This window comes from Lithobates pipiens, unplaced genomic scaffold (assembly GCF_037356315.1).
Source record: "Lithobates pipiens isolate NorthernLeopardFrog02 unplaced genomic scaffold, aLitPip1_a1.2 Scaffold_1, whole genome shotgun sequence".
Taxonomy (NCBI): Eukaryota; Metazoa; Chordata; class Amphibia; order Anura; family Ranidae; genus Lithobates; species Lithobates pipiens.
In genome coordinates this window covers 228,204,731-228,217,596 of record NW_027507685.1, presented here as the reverse complement: position 1 = coordinate 228,217,596, position 12,866 = coordinate 228,204,731, and the positions used below count along the sequence as shown (strand labels likewise).

The 12,866-nt window shown below is 41.4% G+C and overlaps 2 protein-coding genes and 1 long non-coding RNA gene across 6 annotated transcripts in view; all 3 read right to left on the bottom strand.

The window, feature by feature from the left end:
• LOC143984050 (class I histocompatibility antigen, F10 alpha chain-like) overlaps positions 1-12,866 on the bottom strand; it is a 692,198-nt gene that overhangs the window by 342,653 nt on the left and 336,679 nt on the right. The window lies entirely within an intron of this gene.
• The window catches only part of LOC143984059 (class I histocompatibility antigen, F10 alpha chain-like), a 682,453-nt gene that overhangs the window by 346,205 nt on the left and 323,382 nt on the right, over positions 1-12,866 (bottom strand). Inside the window, exon 8 of one of the 4 annotated variants that reach the window (XR_013274710.1) lies at positions 6,678-7,562. The exons of 2 other annotated variants lie outside the window; for them this stretch is intronic. The gene's annotated coding sequence lies outside the window, so the exon portion shown is untranslated. Of the gene's footprint in view, positions 1-4,852; positions 7,563-12,866 lie in introns of those variants that run through there. One more of the 4 variants, XR_013274709.1, reaches the window with a different exon arrangement.
• On the bottom strand, positions 4,853-10,856 carry LOC143984162 (uncharacterized). The gene is made up of 3 exons (XR_013274713.1): positions 10,649-10,856; positions 8,653-8,682; positions 4,853-8,343 (listed from the first exon to the last, which is right to left on the bottom strand). It is a non-coding gene; the product is annotated as an uncharacterized LOC143984162 (long non-coding RNA).

Genomic DNA, 12,866 nt, shown 5'->3' with positions numbered 1-12,866 from the left:
CAAAGAGGAAGTAAACTCATTAGGGTTTACTTCCTCTTTAAATAAACATCTCAGTCACCCCCCTGTTTGACACATGAGTTACTCCATGTGTCAATACTGCTGCATATCAGTAAGGACTGTATAATCTATCTTTATGGATTTCTCGTTCTGTCATTATTTTATGTGTTTCTTGTGCCGCTATTTTGGCAGCTTCATCTGCCCTTTTATTTCCCTTTGAGATGGGGTCTGTATATATTGTGTGTGCTTGACATTTGCAGATTGCAAGCTTTTTTTTTTGGTAACTGTATTGCATCTAGGAGTTCTAAAATGAAGTCCGTGTGTGAAATTGGTTTACCACTGGAGGTGACCATACCCCTGTTTTTCCATTGTTGTGCAAAAACATGTACCGTTGAAAAGGCATATTGACTGTCAGTGTATATGGTTACAAATTTTCCTTCTGACAGTATGCATGCTCTTGTCAGTGCTACAAGTTCTGCAACTTGTGCTAAATAATATTTTGGTAGTGGCCCAGCTTCCAAAATCTCATCCTGTGTCACTACTACATATCCAGCTGCATTTGTGCCATCTGGATTTTTCTTACTAGAACCATCAACAAAAAGTGTCATGTCAGGGTTAGATAACGGTATATCTTTCAGATCACTTTGTGGCAGTACCTTTTCAGTGATGGCAGCAGCGCAGTCATGTTTTATGACCATCAGTAGGAAGTGGTAGTAGTGTGGATGGGTTTAATGTAGTACACCTCTGTATTGTTAAGTGAGGTTATGTCAAGAGCATTGTCATACAGGAAAGGTGTCGTGCTGGGCTCAAATGTGATATCTTTTGTTGTAACAGGATAACAGACACTGCATGTGGTACCTTTCATAGTTAGTAAAGTTGAATAAAGACACCAGTCCATCCGGTTCAGCCTGAGTGAGTGTCTACCCCTGTACATTGCACACTCACATTGGTCTCTACCCTCAAAGATCCAACGTCCCCATTCATATACCAGGGCCAACCCGGGACAGAAGCCAATCGACCCACCTGCATGTCCCAGAGTGCGGCAGGAAACCAGAGCACAAAGAGGAAATCCACGCAGGCACAGGGAGTACATGCAAACTCCAGGCAGGTAGTGTCATGATTGGGATTTGAACCAGTGACCCTTTTTACTGCTAGCTGAGAGTGCTAACCACTACACCGCTACTGCTACCAGTGCTTGTACACAGGGTGGAAGTGCTCTAGTTGCACTGTCTAATTTTGTAGAGTAATCCTTCCTCTAAAACCACCTGTGCCTCTTCCTCTATGAGACCCCTCTGGTTCTGCCTCAGCAGTGTACTCTTCTGCATCCTCCTCTCCTTCATCACCTTGCACAAAAACCTTTACTTTCACATTCTTTTTTGCCTTTGTTTTCAAATACTTCTCAGAATGCTTAGCATATTGTAAAACATCTAAAACTGATGCAGTTTGGTAAGTAACCATGTTTTTAAACAATGTAATTCCTATGATTCTGTTCCAATCCATTTAAAAAAAACAAATCTTTAGCTGTTGTTAATATGCACTATTCACATCCTCAGCTTCGGGGAGTCCGGAGAACACTCTAAAAATCTCTCATAATTTATTTAGGTAGTCACTGACACTTTCCTTGTCTTCTTGTACTGTCATATTTATTTATTTTTTTGCCAATCAGTCCGTTGTACCCATCTAAGCTGGCATCTGTTCAGTAAGGCAGTCAACCTGTTCCCTAAGTCTGGGCTTTCTGTAGGCAATGGATCCCCCCGTCCCTGTGCATTTGCTGGGGCTCAGGGGTCCCAGTCCCCCTTTACCGAGGCCCAATCTGATCCTAACACTCTCCTCATGGCTCTCTCTACTTCCACCCCATTCAATTTATAACTGTTGCGTAATCCCTCTATGTTTTCAATGAATTCAGCTGGACCTAATTTTGGATGTTTTATGTGTTCTGTAGGCTTTTGTATATCACTGTCAGTCCATGGTCGAAAAACAGTCATAGTCAAGGGATATGGCTGGCCCAGTGCATCATTCTGTCCTCCCCTTGGGTTTGGGACCTCTATCAAGGTGTATTCCTCACCATCCTCCACACCATACCTAATAGGAGGTTTACTTAGTCTCTTGGCTCCTGCTAGGGTACCCAGTGCATGAGTTATGGCATCAGTTAATGTTTCAAGGATCGATCTGTTCATCTCCAGGACTGAACTACTGTCTGGAGAGATTGAGGAAGTGGAGTTGGGGTTTTGTTCAGAGGCGGTTCCTTTGACAGGGGTGGATGTCACAGGGAAGGTGTTACTCTGGGCAGTTGCTTGCACCTGAGGGGGAGGACCATTATAAGGAGGTGGTCTCTGGGTATAGCAGATGAGATCATCCTCTTTGTCCACTAAGGACAATTGGGCTTGGCATTTTTCCTTTGTTCTCCTTCCTTCTACTCTAATTCTAGCATGCTGAAGCCAATACTCCGCCATTTCCAACCCATACCTTTTTTGAACTTTGGGTCCTAACAATTTAAGCTTATCCACAGGGCCCCAAAATAGAACTTTCTTTCTTTTTAATGAATTTTTAGTATTCTGATTCAGAACTTAGCCTTTTGACTTTATAAATGTACCCAAATATAAACATCATTGCATCATTAACACTTCACAGTTGAAAGTCTGAATTCTAAAAATAACTCATCCAATATAAATATTTACTTTAAGACTATTATTCAGACTCTTTCCCACCAAAAGTCCTAATATTTTCACAGATGCACAAATTAACCTCTGTCAGGCAATCTGCATTTTCTTGTTTCTGAGAAACAGCTTCTTGACCATCATAGTAATGAAAACATCCTCAGCCTTTTTTTTTTCTTTTCACATTTATCAAGCCACCTGATAATAATTCTACAACATTCTATTCACTCCACAGTGCAATCCACCTTCATGTTTTCCCAGCTACCCAAACTATAAACAATTTCTGCCACTTGCTTCCTGTAACACCATGGCATGCTAAAATAATAAAGCAACCTGGTGTTATCAGTGTACCTTTTTTTTTTTTCTTTTATGCCAAGTTTCAATATTTACAATATAACCCTTCTGTATTGTCATAGCTAGTCAAGGGTTAACTTTTACAACTTCTTTAAGACAGGAATCAGAACTGCATACTTGAGGGAAGGGGAAGAGTGAGTTCAGTGCATTCCTTTTTTTTTATAGACACACAGATCATGAGAACGTGAAGAATGACTTCTTATCTTCTTCTTAGGAATACGCAGCACAAACATGTAAACGAACAAAGACTGTTGTACTGTGGGGTAACAATACAAGAGTAAAAATATCAGCACTCCCCACACTATCAAGAGAATCAAAAAAGTTTAAACATGAGCAAAGATAAAGTAAACACACACAGAAGAAAGTTAGCCTTGCGATCTTTTTAGATCACTTAACTAAACAGCGCTTAAATAATCGGGCATTCAACCTCCGACAGCGTCAGGCAATCAACCTCTGACGTTCGGTATACCTCAAATCTTTTTGCTATCTGTCCGGACAGCGGGCGACGTAATTTTTTACCTTAGACAATGTCCCCAAGTATCTCTGTCTAAGAGCACTGGAATAATCTAGATATTATGCGATCAATACCAATGTCGGCAATTACAACACATTAAATCAGAATCAAAGAGAAAGAGAAGAAAAGACTCTTAGAAAGAATTAAGAATAATTTAAATTATCTTACCTCTCAAACACCTGGACTGGATCACACTAAGTTCGGAAACAGACAGTGGAATTCAGATCTTAGGCCCCCGCCCCTTTTTCACCAAACAACATTGAATGGGGGTCTATAATTGTTCAGTGAGCTCCAAAGTCCAATACTCACCGAAGTTTTGTCGGGGCCGTCTGATCTGAAAACCAGCGTGTTGTTTTCAGCTGCGAAGGACCAAAAATGTTAGGAATCTTCTCTTGTGATCAGTCAAATCTCCAGATGTATTGAGAAGCAGACAATTTATTTCTGATGTGGCCCACAAAAGGGAGACATGCTTACAGGACAAGCTGCAGAAAACAGTCTCACAAAAGAATATGTCTCCCCCCTCCTCATACCCTACAAGAATACCACCTCTATGCTTCTATTGGCTGAGGAAACATAAATAACATGTCATGGTACAAACTGCTACTTTTATTTTGGCTATTCATGTTCCCTGTACATTCTTAGGCTATCTATCATATTTAGTTAAATCTAATCATCCTACAACTTACTATGGAGTTAATTAAGACAAAACAATACAACGAGTTAATACAATAATGTGCTTAGAAGTAAGTTTTTAAAAATCAGTCTCAGGAATATTGTTTTTCTAATAGTCACACAATAAACATTTAAAACTTTTCTAACAATCGCCGTCTGAAAAAAAATGATATCTGAATGATGCCTTGCCCACAGGACGGTCAGAGTGCACATATGGCACACGGAATGCCCAAAGATGGCACGCATGGTGCACGGGATGGTCAGAGAGGGCATGCATGGCACACAGGACGGTCAGAGATTGCACACAGGATGGTCAGAAATTGCACACGGGATGGTCAGAGATTACATGCATGGCACACGGGACTGTCAGAGATTGCACACAGGATGGTCAGAGATTGTAAACATGCCACACGGGATGGTCAGAGATGGCACGCATGACACACAGGACAGTCAGAGATGGCACACGGGTCAGTCAGAGATGGCACACGGGACGTCAGAGATTGCATACATAATGACACACGGATGGTCAGAAATTGCACACATGGCAATGGGTTTATATACACACAAGCAACATAGACTCAGATTTAAAAAATAGTTAGAGGTATTTTAACTATTTTAGAATTCAAGACCAATTGAAAAAAGTAAACAGAGTCACCTCAGAGGGGCAAGCCAATTTTATTGATAATTTAAATCTTAGTTACATACCAAAATTCTATTATTTATTGACTTAATGTCCATAGAGTAAGTACAGTCTTATTACCAACATGCCATTCATTCTCTCACCTGCCTCATATCTGTATCTGATCATTTCAGATCTCTGTCTGGTGATTGGGACAATGATGTTTCTTTTAAGTGCTAGATCATTTATTCAATATATAACTGGGGAATTAGACCCCCATAATCTGATACATCACCATTCCAGTCCACTGAAATCACCCAACAACCTCAGATGTATTTCAGGAGGTTTGGTATCAACTTTTCTGCACCCCCAACTGATGTGAAGTTTATAGGGATATCATTCTTTGGTTTTATTTTATAATATCAGGAACATGGAGATAATGCTAATAAACCTCCTGCAGCTGGGAAGCCAGACAGAGCCAATGGAATTTCTGAGAAAAAAACCTTTAGGGACTATTCACATTACAGATTATGTTCACACAACATATTACAGTGCATTACAGTCCACTGCCTTAAGACAGCCCATTTATTTTGAAAGTACTGGTAGTGCAGTTTGAATCAAAAATTGGACATGCAGAAAAAATTTGCAACACACCCCATGTCCATTGTAATGTGCTGCAGTGCTTTGTCCTCTACTGTGCAGAGCGTTCAAAACAAATGTCACCACAAAACACTGCAGTGCATGCGTTGCACTAAATAATCTGCTTGTATTTATGGCTTGTATGTGGAATATATGTACTTATCAATACCTTTTCTTAGCTTTAAGCAACATTAAAATAAAATAAATTATCTACTCTGTTTCTTTTTATACACCTATGATTGTTTTGTCACATTTTCTATGTAATAAAAAGTTTTTTTTTTAAGTAAAATTGTATTTGGGCACCGTCATAATCCCGAACTCTACTTCCTTTATATCCATTCTATTGAAATAAAAAACATACTGACAGTTTCCATCCAGAATCAAGTCATCAATGGTCTCTTCTTATATTCCTCTAGAATAGTCTGAGGTCACTCATTTATAATATACCTGCTTTGATATTGTAACATCAGCGGGTCCATAATGTGGGTTGTGGACTGTAAAGTAGAATGTGCAATTCGTTTCACTCCGAATGTGTTTTTTGGGGAAATTTGACACATTTGTTAATTCGGAAATATAAAAAAAAAAAACCCATTAAATTCGAAAATAAGAATGAAAATCCAAAAACACAAATTTGAAAATCTGAAATAACTAATACTAACTACTAAATTATAGGTATTGGAATTTACTTTCAAATTGGCTGTTAGTGAACGTAACAAACACTAATGTATCCAAAGTTATGAATTACTATTATTAATTTGTTCCATTTGTTTAGATACGGAATTCGTTATTTTGGATAATTCGTAACTTCGGATAAATTCATATTCATCACTTTCACTAACAGCCAAATTTGATAGGAAATTCCAATACCTATTATTTAATAGTTATTACTGCAGAAATTTTGAATTTTCGTTCTTATTTTCGAATTTTCGCAATTCTGATTTTTTTTTTCAAAATAATGATTTTCGATCTTAACAAATGACCCAGAAAAACAAAAAAGAATGAGACGAAAACAAACAAATTTTTCAGCAGTGCACATGTCTACTGTATAGGCATTTTCAGACAGGTGATGGAACAGCTGTCGGGGTTCTATAGATTGCTTTTGTTCTCTTCAACATACAAAGTCTATGGGTATTCAAAACCTGCTTGAAGCAGATCAGGAGGAAGTCAATTGCAGATCCAATGTACCTGTCAGTAAATTCTGAATAATCTCATATGTGTCTCATACTAATGCAATCGACACAAGTCCAAAGCCCAATGACACAGGCCCTAAGGCAAACATAGCACAGTGCTCAGCATTTTCTTACAAGCTTCTTTCATCCCTATGATGGCTGGAGCATATATATATACATACACACACTCACTCTGAGGAGTTCAGCAGGGCCCTCTTAATCCTCTTGTATTTTATTGCATTGTAACTGTATTGTCTCCTTTTTTATATTGTAAAGCGCTGTGTAAATTGCTAACGCTATATAAATCCTGAATAATAATAATGGATATTGGTCTGTACGGCAAAGAACTCCTCTGAATGAATGGAAAGGAAATGCCAATGTTGATCTGACCTTAGCGGATTGCAGATGACAACACCATTCATAGTAAAGATAAGGGAAGCCCGTCGGAAACATTCTGACATACATGGAAAGGGCAGCGGGAGAGCCGTGTCTATCTGGCACAATGGGGTCATCATCCATCTGAAGAAGCCCAGCAGTTATTTCCAGAATATGATGGTGGTGTCCATGATGATATGAGATGCTAAACGTAGGTATGGTATAATGTCTTTTTTTTTTTTTTTTTTTTTTTTACAAATCAAATTATCAATTACAAATAAAATAAAACCAACAAAATTAAAAACCTTCACCTTATTGCAAATATGTAAAAGTTATTTAAAAAAACAAAGTTAAAAAAAAAGTATAATTATGATGTATAATATGGTAATTGCTGTATAAATCCTATTCCTACAGAAAACCTGTCATAGAATATGGTACATTGTGCTTATGGCCTCATTAGCCGTGTATCAGGATATCAATGTTCTTCTGACAAATGTACAGAGAAAATTTCCCCCAATAATAAAGGAAAAGGCGGCTCACTATACATGGCTGGCAATAAACAGAACCTGTGAAGTTGGAGATATGAGAGATGCCAGATTGGATATTTTTTTTTTTTGTAGTGCAAGTTTTGGGGCTGTCATCCTGATCCTTGAATCCACCACACACACACACACACACACACACACACCATTCCCTGACCTGACACAAGCACACAGAAGGGAATTGTGACAGCATGTCTGCTCCAGGTCACTGATTCATGATGTACTCAAGCCAAGATCATTAACATAGAAAGGAGTCTATGCCCATAAAACAGGTCAGAAATGGGATCTCTCATGACTCTATCCTCATGAGTATACAGGGGTCCAATATATGCTTCCCATCATTACTCAGATATTACTGCAGAGCCTGGGAAGTCAGATGCAGAGTACTGAATAAGATGATGGTACTATTCAGAAATCCTCAGCACTGAAGTATAGACAGCACTGATCCAATCAGTTAAATCTGTATATGAATATTTATTATACCACAGACCTTTATAGGGGTGACATTGTCAGCCATGATTATTTGATTAATATGGGGAAAATACTTCTCTCAATCTTCATACATTCGGTGTACCACCCTGGTTTTACATTCAAAGGTATTCTTTTATATACACCAGTGGATTAGAATACATGACAGGTTCTCTTTAAATTACATGGCATTAGATATATTAATGAATGTAGACAGAAGCAAGTGCAATAGGCTGAATCTGAATGGAAAGAAAAGCCTCCCCTCCTCTTCCTGTGATGTCCTCCATCCTGTACATTCAGGCTGTCGGGTTGGAGGAGTCAGAATTGGCATCTGAAGCTGTAAAAGAAAGAGGAGCAGTTTAGTCTGTATGGAGATCATGGTAAATGATGATTATCATATAATACTATATAAAGTACAGAGAGAGAACATCCTTCTGACACACTTTTTATTACAGAGAAAAGTCTGTACAGAGAGACACTATTGGGGATCTGCTCAGTTATTTCCATTTGCATCATATAATGTAGGTAATGATAATAAAGTTACTTGTATCATAGAATAAGATGATCTGCAAGACGTCTCACCTCCCCACATATTCTACACACTGTACACTACAACACAGAGAACAGGACATGATGGGATACTTACTACTGGTGGTCTTGTAGCCTTCTCCCCTCTCTGAAATATATAAATTATTGTGTTAGAAACAGGAAAACATTAAATAAAAGTTCATCACAATCTGTCAGCCAATATCCAAACTCAGAATTTTGAGGCTATAAACATCCACAGATGGGGTATAACCATCAGAAAAGACCCAAAACAGACTAATATCATTATAAATGGAAATTTAAAAAAAAGTTGAAGAACGGATCCCAACTTTCTATAAATGACACTATGGATGCTGATAAAATAATAAAGAGACAATATCATGAGAGAATACTGGAGGCCGCCATTGCTGCAATCTACCTTTGAGAATGCTCATTCCCTGGCTGTCTTGCTCATGTTTGGCTTCAGTGCTGTCTGAGTTGGTGACACAGAACAGATACAGTTAGTTATGGAATTGGACACTTTTTTCTGGCATTCATTTACAGCATGCTCATTCCAGGTCTGTGACTTTCCCCCCCCACACCCCCTGGATGACCCTCCCCCCTCTATTTTATACTTTTTGTTTTTTCCTTTGCATGGGTCTTCAGATTGGTCACATGATGTGCAGGGTCCTCTTTCTCTTCAAATATTATTCTGGTAGTCGGTGGCTCTTGATGATACAGATAGCAGTGCTGCTATTAAGACATCAGTGCCTCTCCCTGCCCCAATATACAGAGTACAGGGTGTCATAATGATGCCCCTCAAAAGCCGTCCCATGACCCTCTGCATTCACAGTATGTCCTCAGTCTCCCAGGTTGAATAAATGTGATTTCACCTGGAATACTGAGTGGGATGGAACCGCTTGGCCCCTCGCTTTGGTGCTTCTGCCAAACAATGCTTCCTGCCCTCCAAACTATTCCAGCAGACCGAGAAATAATACCAGCCCTTTACCCCAATCACCGGACACAGACAAGATGTGGAGATAAAACCAAAGGAATGACTGTTTATTGAATAGACATACAGGTTTTTATGGTCACCACATGAACAATAAAAACAAAATATTTACCCAAAACATCACACAATGGTTTAGATAACAAGGCAGAGCTGACGCAAAGCTAATCCCATCACATAGGAACCTCCAAAAGTCAGCCAAATTAGCCAACAGACAAAAACAATAGGAGACTCAATTAACAATGGTAATGCACACCTAGGAGGAGCACAATGGGAGAGACAACCCTAAGGGCCGGTTCACACTGCGGCGCGAGGCGAGGCGACACGGCTCGCCTCGCCTCGCTCCCGCAAGTCGTCCCCATTGAGTACAATGGAACCGTTCTGAGAGGAGCGACTCGAGTCGCTCCGACTCAGAAAAAAGGTTCCTGTACTACTTCGGGGCGACTTCGGGGGCGACTTGCATTGACTTCTATGCAGAAGTCCTCTGCAAGTCGCCCCTGACCCCCCCTGCAAGTCGCGGCGAGGAAGTCGGAGACGCCTCGCCGCGGCTCGCAGTGTGAACCGGCCCTAATAAACACACAACACCTTAATAAACAGACTAGAGCCCCTGGTATCAGATTGAGCTGATTAGATTACCATCTGCTCCGAGTCTCACAGTCTGAAGCAGTCAGTCCTGGTTTGGACATAGAGATGCAAAAAATATGTCTGTGGGTCCTCCAGTTCTCAGTCTGTTTTGGGGAGACATGGATTTGAATCTGAAGCAAGACCACTCCATGTGTCCCAAATGCACACAGCTCCTAAGGAATGATGTTCCTTTAAAAGCCCAGGCCCATAGTCAGTGGATGTGAGGCTTGCCCCTAGTCCTCTCAGAAGCCTCTGTCCCAGTTTGGTCCATCACACTGAGGACATCTTGTGGCAGAGAAGAGGTATTGTGAGAGACAGTGGAGTGGGGGAGGGGGCATGTACTGGACCCAGACTTTAAGCTCAGGGGGGGGTAGCAATAGCGGCTTCCATAATTGTCACTTTAAGCAATCAAATTCTCTTGAGCTTCATCCATTTATACTGTGAAAGAAAGTAACATGTGATAAAAAAAAAATTAATCACTTACTCTTGTAGAAAAAGATTCCAACACCAAGAGCGACTGCAATGATGACAACAGCACAGACAATGCCAATAATCATAGCAAGTGGGAGGCCATTATCAGGTTCTGAAAGAGAGATCCATGAGATGGTGGGAATAGTGAGTGAGAAGTTCAGGTGAAGATACTTTATAATAGAAGACATGTAATAATCAGACCTCATGTATACAGATGGGAAGAAACCGTAGATATGCCCAGTGTAAAATTCTGGGTGTTTCCCCCACGTCATATTCTTATAAATTTTGATGCTTCTGTGCATCACTGTGTACCCTTCATGCCCGTATGACATAATTACCGTACGCTGAACCTCTGTGTACCTGTATGCATTGTACGCACATCTGTGGGTAAATGCTGATGCACAGAAGCATCCGTGTTGACAAGCATAAAGCTGCATACAGCCAACCTCTAGAATAGCAGGCTGTACACAACGCCTGTGTCTTCCAGGGTGCGGGAAACTCCTGGAATTTTATGCTAGGCTTGTCTTTACCAAGCCAATTGAAATCAGCTGACAAATTCTTTGCAAAGGCTGTTCTGTTTGAGTGCAGATACTGTACATCATCTGACAGTAAGACCTTGTTTACATGCAGTCCAGGGTGCGATTGAGCAGCGTTTTTATTCCGCCTCCAACTGCTCCTACTAAAACTATCATGACAGAAAGTGTGGTGTATATTCTGCAGCCATGATGCTTTGCATTGTGGTGCAGCAAAAATGATCCCCTTTGGGTTCATGTGCGGGTCTTTAGAGGTTAAAACAGGCAGTAAGTAGGCAGCATAATGCTTCCTCACCCCCTGTCAAATGCTCCTTATAGGCCGATTCACTGCAGATCACTCTTCAGAGGACACCGCCCACAGTCTTATTAATCAGCCACATTGCTCATGTAAAATAAGAATGAACTGATTTTAGGTATCAATCCCCAGCCGTTTGGATTGGCCAGGCTGAGAGATCGTCATGCCCATGCATGCTCGGGAGTTCAGTCATCTCTGCACTGCTGAAATTATACCCTGAGCTGTGTGTGACTAGCTCAGTGTACAGTGCAGACAGACAGGACAGCAACTTTAACCACCTCCCGCCCGCCCTATAGCCGAATGACGGCCGTAGAGCAGGCGGGTTCCTTCGACTGGTCGTCCCTGGATGTCCTTGTGTTTACTTCCGCAATGCGCGCCGCCGGGGGCGCGCATCGCGGAAGTTTTGTATTCGCCGTGTCTCCCGGAGACAGGCAAACATAGATCGCCGTGAACGGCCAATCAAAGTGGCCGTTCACAGCGCGATCGCAGCTGCCAATAGGAGATGATCTCAAATGTAAACATATGAGATCATCTCCCATTGCCGTGTCTCTCCCTCCTCACACAGAGACAGCGTGTGAGGAGACAGAGGATCTGTGAGTGACATATTGCATACTGTGACTAACACTGTCAGCCCCAGTGCCATCTGTCAGCCCCAGTGCCAGTGCCATCTGTCAGCCCAGTGCCATCTGCCAGTAGTGCCAGTGCCACCTGCCAGTGCCAGTGCCACCTGCCAGCACCAGTGCCACCTGCCAGCGCCAGTGCCATCCGTCAGCCCCAGTGCCGTCAGCCCCAGTGCCACGTGCCAGTGCCACCTGCCAGTGCCACCTGCCAGCACCAGTGCCACCTGCCAGCGCCAGTGCCATCTGCCAGCCGCAGTGCCATCTGCCAGCCTCATTTGCCAGAGCAATTAGCCAGAGCAAATAGCCAGCACCATCTGCCAGTGCCATCTGCCAGTGCCAGCCCCAGTGCGAGCCCCAGTGCCATCTGTGGGAATTTCCATTGTCCTGGTGCTCCAGGGCCTTCAAAACTGTAATAGGTGGTTGAGAAATAAGATGTGTAATTTATGCCCCTAGAACGCCTGATGGTGCTATTTCAATATTGGGCCTCTGTATGTGGCCAGGCTGTGTAAAAGTCTCACACATTTGGTATCGTTATACTCAGGAGGAGTAGTAGAACGTATTTTGGGGTGTCATTTTTGCTATGTACATGCTATGTGTTGGAAATATCTTATAAATGGACAACTTTGCATAAAAAAAATGCGTTTTCATTTTTTTTCCACATTTTCCCAAAACTTCTGGAAAAAAAATGAACCATTCAAAGACTCAATATGCCTCATAGATTATACGTCGGGGTGTTAGCTTTCCAAAATGGGGTCACTTTGTGGGCATTTCCATTGTCCTGGT